The sequence below is a fragment of the Tachypleus tridentatus genome, chromosome 3, assembly GCF_004210375.1.
Source record: "Tachypleus tridentatus isolate NWPU-2018 chromosome 3, ASM421037v1, whole genome shotgun sequence".
NCBI lineage: Eukaryota > Metazoa > Arthropoda > Merostomata > Xiphosura > Limulidae > Tachypleus > Tachypleus tridentatus.
Window position 1 is genome coordinate 76,397,750 of NC_134827.1, and position 7,452 is coordinate 76,405,201.

The 7,452-nt window shown below is 33.8% G+C and overlaps 1 protein-coding gene across 1 annotated transcript in view; it reads left to right on the plus strand.

The window, feature by feature from the left end:
- The window catches only part of LOC143247239 (potassium voltage-gated channel protein Shaker-like), a 55,059-nt gene extending 49,388 nt beyond the window's left edge, over window positions 1-5,671 (plus strand). The window contains exon 3 of the mRNA XM_076494952.1: window positions 3,391-5,671. The gene's annotated coding sequence lies outside the window, so the exon portion shown is untranslated. The remainder of the gene's footprint in view (window positions 1-3,390) is intronic.
- Window positions 5,672-7,452: the final 1,781 nt, after the last annotated feature.

The window sequence follows — 7,452 nt, forward strand, 5'->3', positions numbered from 1 at the left end:
AAGATAGCATGGAAATAAAACCTCTCGTTACTTTGAGACATTTTTGAGACAATTTGTTAAACGTAAATTTGAAGTAAGAAATCATAAACTTCACGTAAATAACAGAAACATGAAACTACCGTGACCCTCGTACTTCACGTAAACCAAAAATATGAAACGCCACCAACCCTCGTAACATCGCGTTAAAAAATAAAGTATTTGTTTTGGTCGTTGTTAAGAGCAAAACTACTCAGTGGATATATTCCGATCATCACAGTCATCGAAACCCGAATTTTAATACATTTACTTTTGAACGACTTGGGAGGGCGTGAAACCCAAAGAATAAACTGAAGTATTTACGTTACGTGTATGACATGTCTGAACAGAAAAGGTAAATGTTTCAGTAGTCGTTTTGCGGGTCTTAAAAGGCGTAGACACTACATTATTCCTGTAATCCACTATGTAATTGAATTGTATACAGGGCCGGTATGGCCGGGTGATTAGGGTGATCGACTCGTAATTTGAGGGTCAAGGGTTCGAATCCCCCGTTATACCAAATATACTCGCTCTTCCAGCCGTAAGGACGTTATAATGTATTGTTAATCCCACTATTCGTTGGTGGGATAAATAAAGATGGTGATTTTGGTTTGTTTTTAAATTTCTCGCAATGCTACATGAAAACTATCTGCGCTAGCCGTCCCTAATTTAGCAGTGTAAGACTAGAGGGAGGGCATCTAGTCATCACCACCCACCGCCAACTCGTAATTTAGCGTTGTAAGTCAGTAAACTTACCGATGACCCACTGGATGACAAGGATTTTCTTTATTTTGATAACCATGTATTTTAATTTGATCCTTCGTTATTCTAATTATTTTTGTGTTTTTTACTCTTAAATTAATTACTGTATGAGTTTTACCACGACCATTTCTCCAGCAACTTGAACGTGATAGAACAGTGCATCCAGCAAGAGAAGTTGATGCATTCCGTGCTCACGCAATCGATAAAATCCCAAGACTGAGTATCCACCGCTTGGTGTCACTAGTATCTCGAGAAGATATATTTATGAGATTTGCCGTGAGATATTGATCTAGCAAAGTCAAACAAGTTTCAAGAAATTCTGTTTGTTTATTTATCTTGAAAGATTTCAGTTAAATTATAGGAAAGACTGTATTTTCCAACATTTTTTTTACTAAATAGAAGAATAAGTCTTAACTGACTTTTACTTATTGCTTCCGGTACAGTCTATTAGGGTTAGCCAAAATTTGTAAGTTTAACGGAAAAAATTACTGATTTATACATCACAGAGAACGCTGCTTTCAATATCAACCTTTAGACGAAAGAGTAATAATTCGTGGTGGAGGAACCACTTGGACAAATAAGAATAAGTAAATAACTGACGGCGTGTATGGCTGATTAGCTGATTGTCTACCACTGCAGATAACCCTTGAGTAGCATTGTGCAAGTAATACAATTCTAATGCAAGCGAAAAACAAACAAGCGTTTAATCCATCGGTAGGTGGATTTTGTATTTGAAAAATGAAGGCAGACAGCTTCTTATATTTCGACTTTATGTTCTCAATACGTAATATTATACTCGCTACTTCAAAAAAATCTACATGAACTGTTAGCGTGAAACAACAAAAACTTAGCGATATTGCATTTTGTAGAAACTCGTATAAACTAAACTGTATTTTATAATTTTTTTAGAAGCCCATAATAATTAAATATTACTGTACTCAACTAAAAATAAGCTCAGAGCACTTTGGTAATTCACTTTTGTTCAAATTACCTCTCGCTAATAGCAGTGGCTCATCTCATGAATTTTGAAAATGGGCTAATATTGATATTACACCTTTGGTTCTAGACTAGTACTGTTATTCCCCAGAGAGCCCAGCGATTAGCAGGTTATAGCACAAACACTTTTGCAACAGTAGTTTGAGTGACTGTCATAGTTTAAAATGTTGCTTCGAGATGGCAATAGCATCACTAGGTATTCTTTGACCAAGTTTAATAATCTTTAGGTCCATTAGACTGCTTTTTAGAGCTTGACATTTTAACTTGAAAAATGTATCCATTTTAATAACATAAATTTTACAATATTTTAGCACAAAGTCTGCTATTCTGTCAATTATCGATGATAACAACAATTTTCTTCATAAAACTGCAGCAAAACTATCATTATAACTTATTTTATAATTGTCTCCTAATGAGTGGTATTGACAAACCTTAATATATCTGATCCGTTTATTTTTGATATAAAACTTTTTTTTTTCAATTAGCTCTTTTTAGAAACATACGGATCAATTATAGCTCACTTAGTTTGTTTATATCGTGAATACTCTAATTACTTGGCTCGTTTCTATCGTGAGTACTCTAATCACTTCGTTTGTTTATATCGTGAATACTCTAATCACTTGGTTTGTTTATATCGTAAGTACTCTAATCACTTGGTTTGTTTATATCGTAAGTACTCTAATCACTTGGTTTGTTTATATCGTGAATACTCTAATCACTTCGTTTGTTTATATCGTGAATACTCTAATCAATTCGTTTGTTTATATAGTAAGTACTCTAATCACTTCGTTTGTTTATATAGTAAGTACTCTAATCACTTCGTTTGTTTATATAGTAAGTACTCTAATCAATTCGTTTGTTTATATATTAGTCTAAGAGAATTATTGTATATGAAAAGTTTGTTTTATACCTTCGGGATTAATGATTTCTGATAACTCAGAAGTAAGCTATGGGTGTGATAATCATAAAATCCTAGGTCAATCTTTGTGCACAACTATGAGTCTAGGAATGGAATGTAGATCTTCAACATAAAAGATTCACCGTATGTCATTCTCATATGAATGAAACATAGTGATACCTGTATTTTACATATAATCCTGATATCAGTGGAACATAGATATCTGTGTTTCACTTGTTATTTTGTCGTAAGTGGTATATAGCTATATCAGTATTTCACAAATTATTCTGATGTTGTACAAAATACGGTAGTTTTACAAGGGAGATATTTCACAGAGAAGTTATATATTAACTGATAGTCTCTTGTAGTGAAGAAAAGAGACAAACGTCAAGTTTGTGTCTTATTCACGGTGTGTTACGTTGACATATATAATAAGGACAGCAATAACCTTTCGTTTAGTAATTTGAAGTACTTCAAATACAGAAACACACTTATCTGTGTGAAATAATTCAAGTTTTCTAATTATTTATCTGACTCGAAACGTAATTATATTTTTAAACATAATTTCCTTTTAATTATTCATTCTATACGTTATTCTGATCAAATATCAGTTTGTGTAGAATAGAATATTTTAACATGATAGTGTCGACAAAATAAATTTCAGCTTTAATTTTGAGTTTTCAATGAAGAAGTTTGTGTTCCGTAACTTGAATGTCCAGTTTTTCGACTGAAGCTACTTTGATGTGATGAATCCTCTCCCGACTGAAGCTACTTTGATGTGATGAATCCTCTCCCGACTGAAGCTACTTTGATGTGATGAATCCTCTCCCGACTGAAGCTACTTTGATGTGATGAATCCTCCCGACTGAAGCTACTTTGATGTGATGAATCCTCTCCCGACTGAAGCTACTTTGATGTGATGAATTCTCTCCCGACTGAAGCTACTTTGATGTGATGAATCCTCTCCCGACTGAAGCTACTTTGATGTGATGAATCCTCTCGACTGAAGCTACTTTGATGTGATGAATCCTCTCCCGACTGAAGCTACTTTGATGTGATGAATCCTCTCCCGACTGAAGCTACTTTGATGTGATGAATCCTCTCCCGACTGAAGCTACTTTGATGTGATGAATCCTCTCCCGACTGAAGCTACTTTGATGTGATGAATCCTCTCCCGACTGAAGCTACTTTGATGTGATGAATCCTCTCCCGACTGAAGCTACTTTGATGTGATGAATCCTCTCTCGACTGAAGCTACTTTGATGTGATGAATCCTCTCCCGACTGAAGCTACTTTGATGTGATGAATCCTCTCCCGACTGAAGCTACTTTGATGTGATGAATCCTCTCTCGACTGAAGCTACTTTGATGTGATGAATCCTCTCCCGACTGAAGCTACTTTGATGTGATGAATCCTCTCCCGTGAAAAGCCTGCTTCTACTCGTCATTTCTACCTGCTGTTTTCAATGTACAACTCAGCCAATATATTTCCTGGTTTTGTAAAAACGGTAACCTTCTCTGTTTTATGAAAACAACGAGTTTTAAATAGCACCAAACAAGTGCATTTCTAGTTTCCTCGTCGTTGACGGAAGAGCCAAAAAGAACAATCTTTAAAAATCTCAATAATTCGAGTGAGTGGCGTGTATCAAAACGTGTGTAAGGATATCTGAGATTTCTAGTACATAATGTTAATTTTTTTATGTATAATATTCTTCTCTAGAATTCCACTTTTCATCTTTTGGTATAACAGAATATCAATAGATCATGTGCTGATTATAATCCAACAGGACACAGAATATCACCAGATCATGTGTTGGTTATAATCCAACAGGACACAGAATATCACCAGATCATGTGTTGGTTATAAGCCAACAGGACACATAATATCACCAGATCATGTCCTGGTTCTAATCTAACAGGACACAGAATACCACCAAGTCACATGTTAGTTATAATCTAACAGGACACCAAATCTTGGTCATGTATGCATCATATGTAATTCAACATTTATAGTATTTTCCTCTTTTTAACAAAGAGATCCACTTCGAATTTATTTAAGAACCAATAGATGAGTATTTGTTGTCCTGTTATACCAAGATCAACAGGATATGATTTCTTGTTACATCAGAACCAGCACACAAGATCTTGATCCGATGGTTCTGATTTTACAGAACACCAAATCATGGTCCGCTGGTCGTTATATTTAACATCATCTCTTTAATTAATATTTTCTCTTAACAGAGAAATCCATGTAAAATTCCTTTAAGTTTTAAGCAAAGTTAACTTGTGGATCTTTTTCAGTTTCTTCTCCAAAGTGCAGAAGGTTTCAAGATGAGTGAAGTTAACAATGAAGGACATCTGCCAAAGCCATTTTCTGGCCAGTAAGTGCTCTTATTCTCCACGTGTTAATAAATATAATGGATTTTCAACACTGATTTGATTGGAATGACGATTACTTTAACCAACAGTTGGTCTGCTGTATTATATGAAGAATATATATTGTATAGAAAATGAATTTTTCTTCACAGAAGTCAGATAAGAGTGAGACAAGTAAAGAAAAAGACCCTCAACTATGCATAATGGAAACAAACATGATGGTGCTTAGAAAACTCATTCAAAACACAGCAAATGGAAAAAAAAAAAGATTCATGCAAACGATCGACCTGGTTTTTAGCTTAAGTTGTTTTACTTTTCTTTGTATTGTATTGAAAATTTATTTCCGTAGAGAAATCCATTTTTCTTTCAGGTATTAAACAAAAAACTTTCCATGAATGCTCTACGTGCATAATGACCATAGTTCTAGTACAGCAACGAAGTGACCGTCCAGGATTAGTTTATCTTTTGTTTCTTGGCTCGACTGACGAACAAAGATAGTTTTACTTCTTTGCTTGATGTAATTCCCTCCTAGTGTGTAGATGTACATTTTATCCAAAGTTCGCTTTGTCTTCTTGCTTTTTATTACAACTAACGAAACGTTACAATAAAGTGCTTGATATGGCGACACCAGTGTGCTTAGTGATTGTACGTTTCGCACCCTACATTCTGCAAAACTGGTGCACAACTTAAACTGTGAATAACATTAATTTCGTATCCAAAGTAATCACATATTTCTTCTTTTGGTATAATTTAAAAAGTGATCCACCTGTTAAGTGAAAACAATATTCCTCGCTTAACGACAACTCACAGTTGACAACGAACTGGTACATTCCGAAAATAATAAAAACATAAATGATCTTCATGTGTAAAATTATAAAGTTATTACTTTAAAATTTGTAAAAAAGATACAAACCTTAATAAACTTCCATTAACATTACATCAGATTACACTATGTGACACAAATTATAGTGTGTGTTATTACACTATGTAATACAAATTTTGTTCCTGGATAGTGTGTGTTATTACACTATGTGACACACATTTTGTTCCTGGATAGTGTGTGTTATTACACTATGTATCACAAATTTTGTTCCTGGATAGTGTGTGTTATTACACTATGTAACACACATTTTCTTCCTGGATAGTGTGTGTTATTACACTATGTATCACAAATTATAGTGTGTGTTATTACACTATGTAACACAAATTTTGTTCCTGGATAGTGTGTGTTATTACACTATGTGACACAAATTTTGTTCCTGGATAGTGTGTGTTATTACACTATGTAACACAAATTTTGTTCCTGGATAGTGTGTGTTATTACACTATGTGACACACATTTTGTTCCTGGATAGTGTGTGTTATTACACTATGTGACACAAATTATAGTGTGTGTTATTACACTATGTAATACAAATTTTGTTCCTGGATAGTGTGTGTTATTACACTATGTAACACAAATTTTGTTCCTGGATAGTGTGTGTTATTACACTATGTAACACAAATTTTGTTCCTGGATAGTGTGTGTTATTACACTATGTGACACAAATTTTGTTCCTGGATAGTGTGTGTTATTACACTATGTAACACAAATTTTGTTCCTGGATAGTGTGTGTTATTACACTATGTAATACAAATTTTGTTCCTGGATAGTGTGTGTTATTACACTATGTAACACAAATTTTGTTCCTGGATAGTGTGTGTTATTACACTATGTAACACAAATTTTGTTCCTGGATAGTGTGTGTTATTACACTATGTAACACAAATTTTGTTCCTGGATAGTGTGTGTTATTACACTATGTAACACAAATTTTGTTCCTGGATAGTGTGTGTTATTACACTATGTAACACAAATTTTGTTCCTGGATAGTGTGTGTTATTACACTATGTAACACAAATTTTGTTCCTGGATAGTGTGTGTTATTACACTATGTAACACAAATTTTGTTCCTGGATAGTGTGTGTTATTACACTATGTAACACAAATTTTGTTCCTGGATAGTGTGTGTTATTACACTATGTAACACAAATTTTATTCCTGGATAGTGTGTGTTATTACACTATGTAACACAAATTTTGTTCCTGGATAGTGTGTGTTATTACACTATGTAACACAAATTTTATTCCTGGATAGTGTGTGTTATTACACTATGTAACACAAATTTTATTCCTGGATAGTATGTGTTATTACACTATGTAACACAAATTTTGTTCCTGGATAGTGTGTGTTATTACACTATGTAACACAAATTTTATTCCTGGATAGTATGTGTTATTACACTATGTAACACAAATTTTGTTCCTGGATAGTGTGTGTTATTACACTATGTGACACAAATTTTATTCCTGGATAGTATGTGTTATTACACTATGTAACACAAATTTTGTTCCTGGATAGTGTGT